This window comes from Camelus bactrianus, chromosome 30 (genome assembly GCF_048773025.1).
Source record: "Camelus bactrianus isolate YW-2024 breed Bactrian camel chromosome 30, ASM4877302v1, whole genome shotgun sequence".
Classification (NCBI taxonomy): Eukaryota; Metazoa; Chordata; class Mammalia; order Artiodactyla; family Camelidae; genus Camelus; species Camelus bactrianus.
Window position 1 is genome coordinate 9,731,557 of NC_133568.1, and position 17,740 is coordinate 9,749,296.

At 42.3% G+C, this 17,740-nt stretch overlaps 1 protein-coding gene and 1 long non-coding RNA gene across 7 annotated transcripts in view; one reads left to right on the forward strand and one right to left on the reverse strand.

Annotated features, from left to right (window-relative positions):
• Positions 1 to 8,075, reverse strand: part of SMAD2 (SMAD family member 2) — a 72,359-nt gene extending 64,284 nt beyond the window's left edge. The window contains exon 1 of one of the 3 annotated variants that reach the window (XM_074355381.1): positions 7,938 to 8,075. The gene's annotated coding sequence lies outside the window, so the exon portion shown is untranslated. Of the gene's footprint in view, positions 1 to 7,522; positions 7,741 to 7,882 lie in introns of those variants that run through there. The other 2 variants (XM_074355382.1, XM_074355380.1) reach the window with 2 other exon arrangements.
• Positions 8,076 to 8,283: 208 nt separating this feature from the next.
• On the forward strand, positions 8,284 to 11,388 carry LOC105073965 (uncharacterized). 4 transcript variants are annotated; one of them, XR_012503348.1, is made up of 5 exons: positions 8,284 to 8,411; positions 8,627 to 8,792; positions 9,504 to 9,578; positions 10,957 to 11,058; positions 11,170 to 11,388. It is a non-coding gene; the product is annotated as an uncharacterized LOC105073965 (long non-coding RNA). The 4 variants fall into 4 exon arrangements; XR_012503347.1 differs by having other exon boundaries at positions 9,504 to 11,058; XR_012503346.1 differs by having other exon boundaries at positions 10,957 to 11,388.
• The last annotated feature ends 6,352 nt before the right edge of the window (positions 11,389 to 17,740 follow it).

Consider the following 17,740-nt stretch of genomic DNA (forward strand, 5'->3'; position numbering starts at 1 on the left):
GCTGGCAAAGACTTTTCACTCCATATCCTTTTTTATCTTTTGGTGAATAATATATTACCTATTTTTTAAAAAATCCACCCTTCTACATCCAGCTAGTGTCTGCTTTTTATTTTACCCAGCTTGGCCTTCATGTGATTCTAAGTCCATCTACAAAGACTAGTGTTTTTCTAGTTCTTCCATAGAGACGCGCGCACATGCATGCGCGTGCGCGTGTTTGTGTGTGTGTGTGTGTGTTAGCATACTGTTCCCAGTTTTATCTCCTTTTGCACAGCTTTTCCTTGCCACTGATTTTCTAAGTTTCTGTTACCTGGAGACTTTTCTCTCTCTCTCCCCCTCTAGATCAGCTATACACATAAGAGAAAAAAAACATTTTATCCAACATTTGTAGCAGATGGAATGAGCCTAGTCTATGCCTGTTTGTGTGATCTTAAGAAATCTAGATAAAGAGAGTATAGTCAATGATGGCAAACACTGAAGAAACCAGTAGGATAATTGAGAAAAGACTGCTAAACTTGGCAATTCTGAAATCAGTGATGACTTCTAAAAGGGCAGTGGGAAGGGGGATATGAAAAAGAGCAGTAAAAGACACTTCATGAAGTTCAAGTCTGGAACAAAGAAAAGTCGTCAAATACAGAAAGCAAATGTAGATTTCAAATGTCTTCAAACTGCAAATACAAAATATTCCCCAAATACCTATATATTTATTTCAAAAGAAAATCAACTTATACATTTCAACATAAAATACTTGAAATGTGACAGTGCTGCCCCTTAAAGAACACCCAAGTTCTTGCTGATATAGTATATACAACCACTATCAGATCTTTGCCAATTCGTGTTCAAACATGCATCACCCAAGGTAGGGAAAAAAGCAAGATTACTAAGGACCTGGATTTTTACAACTGTTTTAGTCAAAGAAACCAAGATAATAGAAAGCATTAAAAAATAAAAACTAGTTTATTAAAAAAAAAAAAAAACAGATTTCTCAATTCTCACTGTAACTACGCTATTTTTTTCCCCATAGTTGTACACTAGTAAGGCCAGACACTGCCAACTGGAAACCAAAGTTGGCCCCATGGAGAGTGATGGGTGCTTTTAAACAAAAGCAAATAAAAAACATTCATGTGTTCAATTTTATGGACTGTTAAAACCTAATGTCAGAGCTTGAATTTAACCCTAAAAGCAGGTCATTAGTGTAGTGCAAGTCCGCATCCTATGGGGACTGCTGTGTGAACAGTCTATCTGTTCTCTATTTGAGTTACATTCCTTTCACCTTTAATGCACTGTGTGAAATCTATAGGTCTATATTCAGCTTGTAAACATAAAATTACATACTAGTTTATCATCTCCGGATTATAAAAAAGCATCCAACTATTAAGAGACTAAACAAGCCCAGATTCAAATCAGCACAAATATTCAGTACTCCAATTTCTCTTCAAATTCCCAGAGTTTGTACTGACCTTCTGCTAAACAACAACTTACACTCACATCAAATGGGTACAGTCCTCAGAGTGTAAAAGTGCAATTAAAGTAAAATCTACAGCAGCTTTGCCCAATAGAGCTTTCTGCTAGATTAAAATTTATTTAAATTAAATTTAACAATCATTTCCTCAGTCACAGTAGCCATATTTCAAGTGCTAAACAGCCACATGTGGCTAGTGTCTACTATACCGAACAGCGTGGGTCTACAAGCAAAGATTTTTCTCTACGATCTATTATTCCTCAGTAGAGCTTCAAGCGCTTCCTGGGGGTAAGGGTGAGAGGAAAACTAAGCAGGCAACTGCCACTTTTCTTACATTTTGAGATTCTGCATAATGGTGCTGCTGTTATTATTTGAAGGGCCTTCTTTCTGGTTGCTGTTATGTGCTTTAGATTTGAAAACTGGTTTAAAGCAGAAATGGACAATGCACAAACCTCAGGCCAAAGCAGGACCCTCCCTATACCTAAAACATTGTATAAAGAAAAGTTTAACTGACCAGCTTACATGAACTACAGCCTAACCTCCTATCTATAAAGTAAAAGGTTGGTCTTAATGTGGAAAATTTGCATTCACTGCCACAGACAGAGCATCTCCAGTCAACAAAAAAGTTTCCATAGTTCATTCAAATCAAGGGAGAAAGCCCATGGGCCTGCCCAGCTTCCGTTGCACCATTTATCAGGAGTTTATTCTGTGAACTTTGAAAACCAGATTTACCACCCCACATTTTGTAATGAAGGATGTGATTAAGACGGAGCATTTCCTTAATATTTACAAGCCCTTAACCATTATCTCTTTATACAATTTTTGGAAAAAGCTGAAGTAGCATATGCAAACGTATTTTATCTTAAACAGGCAAATTACAAGATTACACATTTACTATGCTGCTTCCTCAGAGTCTTTGAATAGAAAGGCTCAACATAATGAACCCAGTTATTCTTCCTTACTAACTGAATACATTAAACCTGAAATTATGCCCTCCCCTCTAAAAGAGAAGGGAGGTCAGGGTAGGACACTCTAGATGAAGGAAATGCAGGTTTTTCAGATGCAAATTGAGCATGTGTACTGAAGAGATCAAAACTAAAGTCTGTGTACACTTACTTTCCATTGCTCTAATCTTGAGCCCAAAGTAATCCCAATATTTTGAAAAATGACAGAACTACCTGGAACTATTGATGACAAATTTTAATGAGAATTAATCACTTTCAGATTTCTGTTTTCTGAAGAGCACAAACCTTAAGACAGATTGAAGTAACAGGGCACCTGTCCTAACAGTGTGGCTCACTTACATCTAAGAGGAACCCATATACTCCGGAATGTAAGACAAGTATGTAAATCACAATTACCTTACATACATACAAGCCAAAATTATTTCTGGCTATTTAGCCAAAACAGAGGCAGTGTCCAAATCCATCTGCCTGGCAAATTTACATTCTCTATGTGAAAGTACTGAAACTGAAGCTCAGAGCTATCCTTGACATACTTATCTATAATCAGCATTGAAATACGTCCTAGCTGAACACATCTCAATTATACCAATCTGGAGAAATGATCAAAATTCATCAGACATAAGCAATATGCCTAAACTGTGTATTACTAAACAAAAAAGACTAGACCACTTTTGTACCACTGGTTAAAAAAAAAAGTCCTTTTAAAAAAAAAAAGCTAAGGCTACCTACAAATTACAAGGTCACCAACTAATATTTGATGGAGTAGATGGTTTAGAAACTAACCCTCAGATAGGAAGGCGAAGCATCCAAAAAAAACTATCAAGCTTAATACTGGACAGAAGTCACATACAAGAGGAAGTAAGCCCTCAACAGACCAGCCACCTATTCACACTTGTTCAGTCCTAGAAACCCCTAAGCACACCTAAAGCCTGAGTGAAAAGTTTTACATGACACTCCTGCAGACTGACAAAAAGAAGGACTTATTCTGAAGAAAAGGTGTGGCATGGGGTACTACACCACTTAGATCAGCTTTCTTTATTACTGGCCTAGCATGAAAGGCTTTTCAGTCTGGAATCACAGCACTCTGAATGGCGAAACAAATGAAAAACACCCTGGTCAGAGTAGGCAACTTTCAGGAAATAAGTCACTACCTATAGAACAATGTTCTACCCCTTTAAGAAAATTTGTTAATTATCCTGAATAACAATCTAAGGTATATTATGTAGATTATTGTGCCCTTTAAAATTTTTTCCCAAATATGATTTAAGCTAATTGATGAACATTCATTACTACGCTTTCAGGTCTGGTCCTGCACTTAATGGTCCCAGACATGCTGGTTAGGCTCTGAGTATTTGTTTTCGTGTTATCTCCATTATCCTCACCAGGCTGTTACGTGTTTTTCCTTACAATAGACAGACTTAACAGTTCCCCATCCTCCTCCCCCACCCCCGGCTACACTCCCCCAAACCTCCCACATTACCCACAATCTACTTGTCTCTAATCTACTGTGGGTTTAAAAGCCAGAAAACTTTGCTCGTTAGAAACATTTGAAATAAACGTGAACATGTTCTAACTAAGGGTGGCAATGGCTCTCCGATGACTACAGCTGTAAGATGTAAGGATTTGGACAATTTGGCTACCTTAAGCCTTTTCGCTAGTGTCTGTTCCTCAAACTCATTTTATAATAGGTCAAGGATAAAAGAGTTGGAAAATCATCTGGATTAGAAAGAAAACAACTGAAAGCTACAACCAGAGGAGAACAAAAGAGATCATGTGAGAAGACCCTCAAGTCTGAGGCTCTACTCTAAGTACTTTAATCACGATCAATGATGATTTAATCTTTGTAATAATCTTAAGAGGTAGGTGTTATTACCTCCATTTTCAGTCAGAAAACCAAGGCTCAGGAGTAATTTGCCCAACACATTAACTGAGGAACTGACTGTAAGCCTAGGTCTCTCTGCTTCCAAAGCCCATGGCCTTTCCACTACACAAGAGTGCAACCCAATCCTTATTCTCGCTTTAGCTAATTGTATTTACACTTTATTTCTGATTCGTTCATTGGAACCTGACTGATTCAGGTTTGCTTTCCTTCCCTAACCAGTTTCTATAACTAAAAGGCAATGGATAATCAAACAGTGGCCAAATTAGGCTTAGATCGGCAAGAGTTCATCTGCTCAGCAACTAATGTGTCTGAAAGACTGGCTATATCTTCAGTTTGTACAGATTATGCAAATATGATGACAAGTATCTCCACCATCACATACACTAACTGTGCCCAGTGACAATATGGGTTAACACTCGACACCTTCCCTAATGCTGACCTCTACATTCAAAAGAAAGCAATGTAAGCATACTTTAGAAACTAGCTCAGTCATGTATTACAATCCCCCTCAATTTGCACACTAACATGAATTTCTTACTCTAAACACTGGAGGACAGGGCAAGGAGATATGAAGACTTCCTACTTTTCTAATGCCATTAAAGGTCTGGGATATATTTATTCCCTGTTACTTTACTGCCTAGTCCAGAGCCTGACACACAGCAAAATGCTATTTTACTGCTGGTTAAATGAATAAACGCTGCTTGTTCAATAAATATAAATTATTTATTGCATAAATGTGTAACCTCTCCTGAACTAGTTTTGAAACCTCTGTATTTCACATTTTCTAACATGCCTTTGCAATACTTAGTGGAAAACATCTTTTCTCTTACAGAAACTAAGAGCTTAAAAATGGTTCCTCTGCTCCCATCAAAAGACATGCCCCTCTCCATCCTCTAAAAATGACTCTTGTCCCAAGAATATGAATAAGCCTCCATCTGCCAGACTGCACTAAATACAGCTTTTATATGCATTACAAAAACACCTGTATAAAAAAGCTGCTACAAAACGAGGCCTTAGAAGTCCTCAAGTACAAAAACAACAGAATCAAAACCAAGTAAGAATAAGGAGAGCTTTCAGACCTTTATGAAAGTCAAAACTGAAAATATCTGCAAAATGTAAAAATTCAATAGGTCTTTGATCAGCAGGTTATGTAAACTGTTTTTCACTCACATATTTTCCACAATGTGAAGTAACAAGATTATAGCAACATATTTGCAATATTTATAATAGGAAATTGAAAAGAGGACTTTTGTCATCTTGAAGTAGAAACCACATTTGTTCCTGGGTAAGAGATTTTCTGCTGAAATATACAAAGCTATCCCCAAATTCCAACTTAAGAGTTAAAACACATACCAAGCCTGACAACCACAAACAACAGGAAATTACTCTGCACAGTTTCTTACAAGACTATTATTTCATGAACCTTACAGATTGTGCAGCGATTTGAACACTTACGGCTAGGTCCAGGTGAGTAACAACCTTGAAAAACCAAACTTTTGTTGAACACCTACAATGTGAAATCACTTTAGAAGGTACAGCTACAAAGTACAAAAATTAAGTTCTAACAGCAATTTCTTACTAAAACAAACCCAGAAATGGATGTTTCCAATCATTACATTATTATACAGGCCAATGAACTATTTTAAACTCAATTAATTTTAACATGAGTATAAGTGGATACTCACCCTAGAAATGCCCACAGACTTGAACTACTCTTATTTACTACCACAACTAATTTTATGGTGAAAAAAAAAAAAGACTTAGGAATTTTAAAAATAAATCAGTGTTACTTTCTGATTTTAATACGTTTGCTAAGTGACCTTTTGGTGGATAAAATTCTATCAATATCCTATACGGCTTTCTTTTTAAGGCAAATGAAAAAAGAATTCTCAAATCATGATACATTTATGAAATCCATTTTACATTATTTCTTCCATCTCTGTATATATTTGCTTCACTTATTTATTCATTCACATTAAAACTCAAATTTCATGTAACTATTTGCCTTACACATCTGTGTAAGGAAAACTTTTCTATTTTAAACGGGTCAAAACTAGAACAAAAGCTACTGTATTTTCAGAGTAACCGAAAATTTATTATCTTCTTAGTCTCAAGGAAAACAGCTTACAATCAGTGAAGGTTCAATTCATATGAAATCAGAAGAGAGAAAATGAAAAGGAACTAAGATTATTTAAAAGAAATTCAGAATTCTGGAAATTAATCAAATTTCAGGGACCATTTTTGAAAAGATGTAATTAATCCAAGTAAGTTTGTGTGATCACTTACTTCACCTGCGTCGTTTTATAAGTTTAAAACACCAAAATCTAGGATACTCCAAACTCTTAACAAACAAGACATGACTTACGGAGAAAATACTATTTTCAAATTCGTCTTACCTGGAAACGCTTTTTAAAGGTTTAGTTGACAACAAAGTGGTAGGATTTAGCTTTTAAAGGGACAAGAGGAAGGAATAACAAAACCGACCTAAGTAATGTTCTTCTTTTGTTCAGGATCAAAAGGATACCACAACCACAAAAGGGTTAAATAAGTAAGAGACAAAAGTACCTAACCCAGCCCAAGAGCAGTATCCCTCAAGAGAGAACAAAACAATTGAAGTTGCAGATCTGAAAACCAAGTTTGAAATACATGAAATCAATTAGCGTGCTCTCTAAAGGCGTGTAATAAAAACTAATAGGCTGCGCTCACAGGGCAACTTTCACAAGTGAGTAGAGAAGGATCTGCACAGAGTATGAGACGTGTGCGTGTTTATACGAGAGTACACACAAGCGATTCTGAACCCCAAAACCAGAATGGTTAACAAAGGTTACAGCACCAAAAAAAAAAAAAAAAGTGGAAGCAAAGTATCTCACGCTCCTAACTCGGCTTCCCAACGACTCCCGAAACCAGAGCTCTGTCCCTCTGGCTTTGAAAATCAGAACCACAAACTACAGAGTGTGTTCTCGGCGGAGGGGACGGGCCACAGCCGGCCCCCGCCCCGGGCGCGCGGGCGGGCTGGCAGCTCCCGGCGCCGACCCCGTCCCTCCGGCTACCCCGCCCCGCGATCCCGCACCCCGAGGGCCCGGCGCCCCGCGGCCCCGACCTCGCCACACCCCAGCCCCGGGTCCCCGAGGCCATGTGACGCGGCCAGCCTCGCGGACCCGGGCCCCACACCGCCGCACCCCAGCCCCGAGGGCCCGCCGGGCGCCGCGGCGTTACCTGGACCGAGGCTCCGGGTCCCGCCCCGTCAGAGCCGGGGGTCCGGGACCTTTTGTTCCTTCCTCTTCCGAATGGGATGAGGGGCTGGGAGGGGAAAGGGGAATGGGCGATTGGAGGCGGAACTGAAAACACTCTCGCGGCCGCCCGGCCTCCCGCCCCGCCCCGCCCCCCAGTCGGAGTCCGGCCCGCGGCCCCGGCTTATGGGGAGGGAGCGCGGGCCCGGCCGCCGCCCGCGGGAAGGAGGGGGTGGGGACGCGCGTCCCGCCGCTGCCCCTCCTCCCCTCAAGCGCGCACCCGCCTCGCCCCCACCCCGGGCGGCCGGGACCGCTGAGCCCTCGCCCGCCGCGCCCGCCGGCCCACCTCCGCTTCCGCCCTGCGCCCTCCGCCGCCGGCCGCAGCGGCGCGGCGCACCCACCTCCGGGCGGCTCGCTCGGCGCTCGCTGGCTGCTGGCTGGGAGCTGCTCCTCCGCCGCCGCGGCCGCGCGGTAGACCCGCCTCCCACCCCGGGCCGCGAGCCCCGCCGATTCGTCGGCGCAGCCCCGGGGCTGGCACCCTGCCGCCCGCTGATTGGAGCCCCCGGCCGCCCGTTAGGGCGCGAGGCACGCCGGCCGAGCGCAGCGCTCGGCGCGCACGGAAGACGGGGCGAGCGGAGGAGGGAAGGAAGGAGGCCGAGCGCCCGAGAAGGGCCGTGGCGCGAGCGGGGCTCGGAGAGTCGCGGGCCACTACCTCCCCACCTCCTTTCCCTTCGGACGCCCCGCCCTCCCGGCCGGACCGGCGGCGGTCGCAGCCAATCAGCGCGTGGGGTGCTCGGGGTGTGAGCCGCGCGTCGGGGGCCTCGAATCGGAAGGGAGACGTCGCTCGCTGATTGGTCCCGCCTCCCCCGTAGAGCGTGAGGCGAGGCGCGGCCGGGCGGGCGGTCAGGCGGGCGGCGGGGCGGCGGAGGACGAGGTGGGGTGGGACGCCCGCGGTTCCGGTTGGCTTCGTCTCCGGCACGCTTCCACGAGAGGCTCTGGGAAGGGGAGGGGAAGGCACGTAACCTGCTGGTCTAGCGGCCACCCATCCCTCATTACCTTGGCCCTGGTCCCCCTCCCGGTCTCTCTCCAGAGCCATTGGGTGGGGCCTGTCGAGGGCCGCCGCCTCGCCCACCTTCCATAGTCAAGCCGGGAGTGGATAAGTGCTCATTCCCGGGGAGGCCCCGGGGACCGGACAAGCCAGGGGCAGAAGAGGGTTCTGCAGAAGCCGGGGTACCAGACCCACACTGGGCGCGCCCGTATGTGAATAAGTGGGCGGGGCCCTCGTGGTGGTAAACGGGGGCGGGGTGCGAGATGTAAATAAGCCCTGGGCGGAGATCTTTTCTGAGCATTAGGGCCTGGGAAGGGGATGCCAGGTATTTTTCTTTAACCGAGTCCTCAGTTCTGCCTTCGTTGAGATGGTGCCGTTTATGCATGCTCTGAATGATTCTTGTGAAGGCTAAAGTATAAGTGCCTGGCACGATGACCCTTAATTGCTGAGTTATCGTCCTTTCTCATTTCTGCACTGTTCAGGCAATGCTCTTAGGCCCCAACATCACGCGTCTGCAGTACAAGCCGCTAAGCTGCTGGCTGCCCAAAGCTGGTGGGGTCATAACCGCACTTATGTAACTTTATCGCTTTTGCCTTTCGGACACCCGTCATCTGCTGAAACACTGAACCCAACTAATCACATCAAGCATTTTATTAAGCACCTACAATGTTAGGCAGGGAGCACCATAGAACTAAAGTTAAAAAGAAACTTAGGTCTCACGTAGTTGGTGGCAGAGACAAGACTAGAACAGAGTTTTCTGGGTTCACTGTCCAGCACTCCTTCTCATGTACTCCATACTTCGTGGATTTAACAGGGGACTCAAGATAAAGCATCACTACCAATTCAAATCAGTAAGCAGGAAGTACCAAACGACCATTTCAAACAGTAAGAGTGCTTAAAATATACTCTTTCTTTTCAGAAGTGAAGGCTTCCCTGAGGAGAGTGCCTTCAGTTGGACCTGGAGAGAGATTTGGCCATCCTCTGAGTCTTACAGGTTTTCTAAATATCCTTTAAAAACTCCTTCATTTCCACCATCTTGCTCCTCAAACTTGGAAATACTTTTCTCATCCAAAGTTTGTGATGAAGAGAGTAAACCCTGGAGTTAGGCAGATTGTATTTGTGAATGCAGCTGTGCGCCAACTTTGTAACCTTTGGCAATTGAAACTCACCTGCAATGATAGCTACTTAAATATAGTTGGGTGCTGATTAAATAAAATATGTATATGAAAATGAATAGCACAGGGCTTTGAAATTAAAAGAGAAGCAGTAATTGTGATCCTCTCTTCCCTTCTGTTGCCTACAAGCACGAATGCTAAAATGAACCTACTGAGAAGAAATTCTTCCTTCAGAAGTGTCCCTCCAGGAGGGTGTCTCCCATGTCAGTTTAGAGGCAGCTCTACTCACCCTTCTAAAAATAGCTTCTGAAGGAGATCCAGGAAGCCAATTGGTGGAGCTGTTTCACCTCCTAAGATTTCTCTTTCCACTTCTTAGAGCCATCAGGGAGGATGGTCTGGGGCAAAGATTGTTCCATTGAGAAGTTGGAAGGCTGTTTATGATTTTTTGGTCCTTCTTCCTGCTAACACAAGCCAACGATTTTAATATGGAATGGCCTATAGAAAGCCACCCTGAGTCACACAAATATTTTCTCATATGTAACCAGGGTATGCATTTGAGTGTCCATTTTGGGTTAGTAGAAGTCAAAAAAGAAGCAGATCTAGCTGGAATTCCAGAAGAACCTGTTCCCAGGGAGTTAGATACTTTGAGGGGCACATTAATCCAGTGGATAATGTGATTGAGGTCTAAGTTAGACCATCTCTCCAAAGCATCAGACTTTGGGTCCCTAACTTTTCCAGTTAGGAAGCCTTCCAGGATCTGTAAGATTGAGGAAAGGGGAGGAAAGGCAATCTGGCTACCAATGCAGTCCCCAAAAAGCTTAGAAAAGGAGCATGCCTAGTGTCCCCTCAGCTAGAAATTCATCTAAGCCAAAGTGGGTCAAGACAGAAACTAAAGGCAGATGGAGCAGGGATTGCCGTGGCAACAATCAACTTGGAAATCCACTCGGGTACCTCAAGACTTATCAGTAGGTCCCTATTGTATAAATTATATTGAGTAAGTCTTATTTTTATGAGGCTAGACACCAAGTTTAACCCTTCATTATGCATGATGTTGAAAAACCAAAATCAATTCAGAATCCATTTAAAAGTAGTAAAATGTATTGGAAAGACACATAAAGAAAATGGTAATGGTGGTTGCTTCAGAAAGAGAACCTTGAAGTCAAGAGTGGAAAATTTTAATTTTATTAATTCTTCTGTAGTTTGAGTTTAAAATATATACATATGTGTGTGTGTGTGTATGTATCTTTTTTTTTTCAGAAGATACAACTCATATTCCATCTTTACTCTGCTAAATCTATGAAGCCCTTCATGGTTACTCCAGCCCAAAGGAATCACTCACCTATGAGTTTTTTTCTCATGGTCAGAATTATTTACATTCCACGACTTTGCTTTGATTAATGTCTTGATCTGTTAGTTTAGTCTTGAGCAATTTTTTAACTTCTCATGTGTGTGTTTTGTCTGTCCATTTAGATTGTAAATTCCTGAAGGACAAGGACAATGTCTTGTTCTCAGTTGTTTTCCCACACCCTAAGATAAAAAAAACACCACGTAATTGAAGAAATGTGAAATGCAGCATTTGCATAGCAGAAGAAGGCTGTATATGTGTCAGGTCTGCAAGCATTCTACACAACTTTGCCCCGTCTTTCCAGTTTGTAGTTGCCTTCAATACAATTATTGAGTATCTTGTGACCATCTGATCTCTATATTTGCTCATCCTCTTGGAACTAAGTTGCAGTGAACATTATATTTTAAAGATCCAGTTATTTGCGACTGAAAGGACACTGATTAAGTGAGGTAATCTAAGTAAAAATTGTAAAGAGCAAATGTGTGGGGTTACTTTTGTTGTAAATGATAAAGAAGAAACCCAACACCAGCTGGATTTTTATCTTAATACAATGAAATTTCATATTTTAAATGAACTCATGTTGAAGATGTGTACACCTGCCTCTACAAACATACACACACATAGAATCCTCATTCACATGCTAATTTTTATTAATAATTAAAAACATTTAACATCTGATGGGAAATGCTGGAGGCAAGAATAAAGCAGATACAAGACAAAAGATTAATTTCAGCAAGTATTTATCAGGTATCTGTTATGTGCCTATCATAAAAGCATTGGTTGATCATGGTGGGTAATTCTCATTCCATGGCCAAAATCATTCAAGAAAACAAAGCATGCAAGAAAGGTTTTTTTTGTTTTTTTGTTGTTTTTTTGTTTCTTTAGATTTAAAGAGAATGAGATTGGGAGAGAAGTTGGCTCTGGTATAGAGAAAAACATTTGGAGAAAAACAAGTTATTTTTCTCATCATTCTCCAGGCATCTGATAATTAATATTTCTTTACATTTAAAAGCATAAAGAATCATTTGATAGTTTATCATTGGATAGCTAATCTAATGATTGTTCAAACATTACCTGGAAAATTGCAATACAATTCCAATGCAATGAGCACTCCCATAAAGGCATTTAAACAGTATCTGAAATCTACATATTTTGGAAAAAACTAAACAGGGGCCAGTATCTAAACCCTGGAAGAACAATGGACAAATTTTTTAAAGTTCTGTTGTGAAGGGGATAATTCAGTAGTCATATGTCAACAATAAGACCTTATGCCTTGTTTATAATTGTCTGTGTGACAATATTGACCGAGCCAGGCTGCTGCTAGGCAGGATAAGCATGAAGCTATAATACTCTTGGAAAATTTCAAGCATATTAGCATAATTGCTCTGATGAAGACTAAAGAGCTTATTTAACATAACTGACGAGGGTAGACAATAGAGGCATAATCAGTGTCCTAATGATTGCATTAATAAGCCCCAATTGTTTGTCCTTACTGTAAACAGTCCTCAGCTATGAAAAAGACATTTTGCCAAAAGAGTCTGACAGTTGTGTTAGATGATGAGTCGCCAGGATGTAATGAATGATGGGAGAGAGCTGATTACTGTTGGGTCATAAAGACTTCAGAAGTCTTTCAAGAGGTGAATTATATAGCTCTGTAGAAGTTTCTTATCAGCTCCTCCTTGCCTTCGTACAATAATGGAGCCGGATCAATGCTCTTACTCTGCAGATAAGGAAACCGAGAGCCAGGCTTTTCCAAAGTCCTATGGCCACTTAGCGCCAGGGGTTATACATACAGTGTCTACCTCTCCTGCTCGGACACTGCCTGCTGACCCTCTTACCTGTCCCTGGTCTATTCCCTCACCCATGCCTTTGCCACCCTCTTCAATCTCCCTTTTCTCTTCTATGCATACGTCCTGACCAACTATTTTGCAGTGAAAATAGGGGCAAATTTCCTCTCCACACCTAAACCCCAACCCCAGACAAATATGTCTGTCTCCCAGTCTGTTCACCCAGCCATTTCCTGTGGGTGACCAGCTCCTCCTCTTGGGGAAGTCTTTCGCTTCTACCCATCCTCTGTTCCCTTGACCACCCAGTCTACATTAGAACCACCGCCCTCCACACCAGTCACACTGTCATATCACCTTTTAAAATTTGTCTTCAAAACACTTATCATTATCTGGACTTACCATGTTCATTTGTTTCTGTACTGATTTATCATTTGTCACTTCTTCCTATCGAATGTAAGCTCTATAAGAACAGGAAACATGTCTGTTTTGTTTGCCGGAGCATCGCCACTCAAGCATGTCTATTTTGTTCACCATCTTATCCCTGATTCAAGCATACATGGAGGCACTCAATACATATTTTTGAATGGATGAATAATTTTCCCTCAAATTCACTCAAACTCAAAGCATGTGAAAAGTGAAATCATCTCCTGTCTTCCTCTCTGGATGTGTTCTAGCCCAGTCCCCGAGAAAACAGAGCCTGATGCGAGGATGCTGATGCTTGATTTAAGAGATACTATCCCAGGGCAGGGACAGGGGAAAGGCAAGGAAGCCTGGGAAGCAGTGCATAGTGCTGCATTACTGGGCTGAACACTGCTTCATGATGAGCCCTGAGGAGATGCAGCCAGTCCCTTGACAGGTACAACCAGTTGACCAGACAGACACTATGGAGGAATCATGCCTTGGAACAATCTGAGGAAAGGAGGAATTTTATCTTTATGTCTCCTGTCTCCGCTTGGTCAAAGCTTGATTCCACAGGGAGCAAACTTTCCCATACTTACCAGTTTTGCTATCCGTATTATTTAATAGCCATTTAGAAAGCCAGATCCCTCCCTGCCCTGGAGTCCAGAAGAGATGGAAAGAAACTACTGGTATGTGTTTGGTCTGCCTTGGGCAGTCAGACCACACCCTAAGTCACTCATGGTGGCAGCTGAGTCAGAGCAAGAGACCCAGAAAATCGAAGACACATAAACAGGGCCTAACATAGAGCTGTTGTCACCACAGCAAAGGTAGGAGCGGGTCTGCCTCATTCACTGCATTGTACCCAGCACCTCCCACAATGAGTCGCTAATTAAATTTTTGTTTAAGGAGTAGTTGCATGCATACATGACGTCACCATCTCTGCCTTATTTAAGATAAAACCTTGAAGTCATGCATGATCTTCCTTCTTTCTTAATTCCTGTGTATCAAAATGAGGACAAAAATTCCTCTCAGCTCTCTCTCCGTAATACATCGCAGACCCAGTTCCTCTTGCCCAAAGCTCACTCCCTTGATTCAGACCTTCAGTATCTTTCAGTGGAATGATTGCTGGAGCCCCTTAACTGGTCTTCCCATCTGTAGTCTTGCTGTCCTCCAGTTCATTCTCCTTCTTGATTCCTTTTTTTAATAGCATATTTTCTAAATGCAAATCTGATAATGTCACTATCTTGGTTAAATTGATAGAGGTTTTTTTTTAAGGTAGAATCAAAAATCTTTAGCATAATGTAAAAGATCCTTCATGATCTGTCCTAGGCTAGTCTCTCTAGCTTTACACCTCACCGCCCCCCACCTTGCGCTTATACCCGAGCCAGACTGAATTCCTGACATTTTCCCAGTGCACCGTGCTCTCTCATTGCTCAATGCCTACGCTGTGCTCTTTGTTCTGCCTGGAATGCATTTGTGGCTGAGGAACCTCTACTCATACTTCAAAATACTGTCTCCTTGTAGCCCCATTCATCCACTGATCAATCCATCCATCTACCCACTCACGCATCCAGTATTCATTGTAACAGTCAGGTTTTTTGTTGCAAGCAGCAGAAGGAACTGACATTGCCGACTTGAGAAAAGAGATTTTGTGAAAGAATATTGGGTGGCTGACAATATTTCTGGGAAGTCTGCAGAAACAGGCTCAGACAGTAAGCAAGAACAAGGAAGCCTGGGCAGCAGCTGGGATCACAACCAATATCACAGCAAACACATTGAGGGAGGTCACCACCACCACTCAAAACGGGATACCTCAGCTTACCTTCCGGTTCCGTGGCACTGGACACAGGTACCACCCACCCCTGGCACTCCCAGCTCTGTTGCTCTGGAAACCGGATGTCACTGCAGTGCCCATTACTGCCACCAGAGAGGATTCTCCACCAAACCTACGTTGCATTACGGGAGCTCCCTCTTTGAAGCTTGTGGCAAATCCATTAGGTTTACTAAGCTTAACGTGTTCCTTGCGCTAGTTGTTGGTAGGTGTGGCAAAGTACGGAGCTGACATTTTTTGACTTCTATGTAGTAATTGGGATCTGCTTCTTTCCAGCAAGGACTAGATAATCCCACCCAAAAAGGAAAGAGGGTCAGATTTGGGGGATCCCCCAAATGACAAATGTCCACTATGTTCTCAGATTTGCTCAACAAATAAATTTACATCTGCCCGTGCCAGGTTGTCTTTGAGGCACTAGGGATACAGAAATGATTGTGGTGACTGCACCCACTGTGATGTATGGTCAAAAAGACAGAAAATATCAAGTGTTGGCAAGGATGGAGAGAAATCAATGGGAGGAATATAAAATGGTGGACTTTGGAAAACAGTCTGAAGTTCCTCAAAAGACATTAAAGAGTAACCATATGATCCAACAGTTCCACTCCTAGGGTACCCCCAAGAGAAATGGCAGCATGTGCCCAAAATCTTACCGACAATCATTCAGAGCAGCATTATTCATAAAAGCCAAAAAAGTGGAAACAGCTGAAGTGCCCATCAACTGATGAATGGACAAAGACCCTACAATGCAATATTATTTGGCTATGAAAAGGAATGACATTCAGAGGCATGCTACCACATGGATGAACCTTGAAAACATTATGCTAAGTGAAAGAAGCCAGTCATGTTGATAGGAAACATCCAGCATAGGCAAATCTACACAGACAGAATGTAGTGGTTGGCCAGGTCTGAGAGTGGAGGGGGCTCGGACTGGGAGGATTGCTAATGGATACAGAGTTCCTTGTTGGAGTAATAAAAATACTCTAAAATTAAATTGTGGTGTTAATTGTATAAATCTATGAATACTAAAAACTATTGCATACTTCAAATGAGTGAATTGTGCAGTACGTGAATCATGCCTCTATAAAGCTTTTAAAAAAAAAAAATTAGATAGAAAGCCTCTCTTTCCTCAAGTAGCTGACATGCTTGTGGGACAGCAAACAACCAGGAAACCATACAACTTCAACTAATGGTTAAGCCTCGTCCTCACTCTGACCTCTTCTTTCTTTATTCCTGGAGGGGGAACAGGTCCCCTTCTCCCCAACACAGCACTTTCTATACTTTTTTATCGCCTTTCTCTGAAAAATGGCACCCTTGAGATAGGGTGTGTCTCTTTGAACTTTGAGTCAACAGGGCTAGATACAGTGCCTGGCTTGTAGAGGACTTGTAATAATCGTTTGTTGAATGGTGAATAAATGACAGAGCCAGGACTGGAATGCGGGTGTCCTACCTCCCCCAACCACACCGGTGCCTGGAATGAAGACTCCCCAGATCAGACAGCTAGCAGGAGAGGTCTCCACAAAACTAATTGTGCTTTCACAAGCTGTCAGTTTCCAGGTATGTGTTCACATTTTACACCACAAACGTAATTTTGCTGTTTCCTTCCTCATTATGCTGTGTCCTTTGAATACTTTGTACTCACCTCATTTACCTCTTTCTCCCTTCAGTTCATCATGCTGTGGCAGCTCAGCTGGCATCTTTAGCATCTCGTAATTGAGACTCAATCATTGGCAGGTCAGCCATAAGTGGGGCTTCCTGGGTGTGCACACAGGGGTTCAAAGGGCCAGATTTTAGAGATCTGATTTTTCACTTACCAAGAAGCACCAACTAGAACTATAACCAGTAAAGATTATGTAGAAAATTAATTTTTTCCACAGTCAACTGAGGTATAACTTTTCAACAAATGTTCTCTACTGCTTTTCAAAAACAGCTTTGTTGAGATATTCACAAACCATGCAATTTGCCCATTTAAACTGCACAGTTCAATTTTTTTTAGTATATTCACAGAGCTATGCAGCCATCATCACAATCTAAGTTTCAAAGATTTCATCACCTCCAAAATAAACCTCATACCATTAGCAGTCACTCCCCTTTCTCTCTTCACTCACCTCAACCCTACCAACCATTAATCTAGTTTTTTGCCTTTATAGATTTTCCTGTTATAGATGTCTCATGTAAATGGAATTATCCAGTACATGGCCTCTTGTGACTGGCTTCTTTCAGTTAGCATAATGTTTTCAAGGTTCATCCATGTGGCAGCATGCCTCAGAAATTCATTCCTTTTCGTGGGCAAATAATATTCAATTGTATGGGATGGGTATGCCACACTTTGTTTATTCATTCATTCATCACTTGATGGGCATTTAAGTTGTTTCCACTTTTTTGGCTCTGAAGAATAATGCTGCTATGAACATTATATAAATTTTTCTACTACTTTATAGATCATAACTTTATTCTAAAATTTCCTCTCCCCTTTTGTTCCACTCTAAGTATGCTGCCCCTCAGTCTACAAGATTCTGCCAGGCTTTTTATAAAGGATTTTTAATGTATATTGAAAGCTTGGTAAACATACAGCCTTGCTGCTATTGGAATTGGCTGCCAATATATAAAATAGTTCACTAAGCTAATGAAACAATTATCTTTCCAATGACATTTTGTGACTTCTGTCCAAAGATGCCAAGG